We start from the raw sequence: 548 nt of genomic DNA, 5'->3' as shown, positions 1-548 counted from the left end.
GTGATTATTGTATACACTTAAAAAACCTCAAAATTTGGGCTTAAAAAATAAGCCCTTATTTATAAAATAATCACTTATTTTGGGCTTATTTCCCAAATACCAATAAGTGCTTAGGTTGCAATTGGCATTCTATAAAAGTACTGTTATAAAATAAGCACTTTTTTCGGGCTTATTTATAAAATAAGCACTTTTAAGGACTTATCTCCTTATTGTAGTTAAAAACTCGGTGTTCATAGGAACATTTCAAGTTCAAAACAGAGATAAAGTCCTTAAAATAGGGAATGCCAAACATAGCATTCATTGAATAAGCACTTATTTTTAAGCACTCCCAAACATGGCCTAAGACAACACAATCTCATATAAAACTTACCAGATAAATGCATCTACCTAGGTAAATAAGCTAGCTCTACAGTCGCTAAAATCCTGCCTATCCAGGGAATAGATGATTGTTCTCTTATGCAAGAGGTGTTGGCTACTAAAGTAATATACTAGCCAAATGGTAACATTGTTCTTGTATAAAGACGAGGGAAAGAAAAAGAGATCGAATC

This window comes from Nelumbo lutea, chromosome 3, assembly GCF_056320005.1.
Source record: "Nelumbo lutea isolate HS-2025 chromosome 3, American lotus-T2T, whole genome shotgun sequence".
NCBI lineage: Eukaryota > Viridiplantae > Streptophyta > Magnoliopsida > Proteales > Nelumbonaceae > Nelumbo > Nelumbo lutea.
This window is presented reverse-complemented; position numbering follows the sequence as displayed.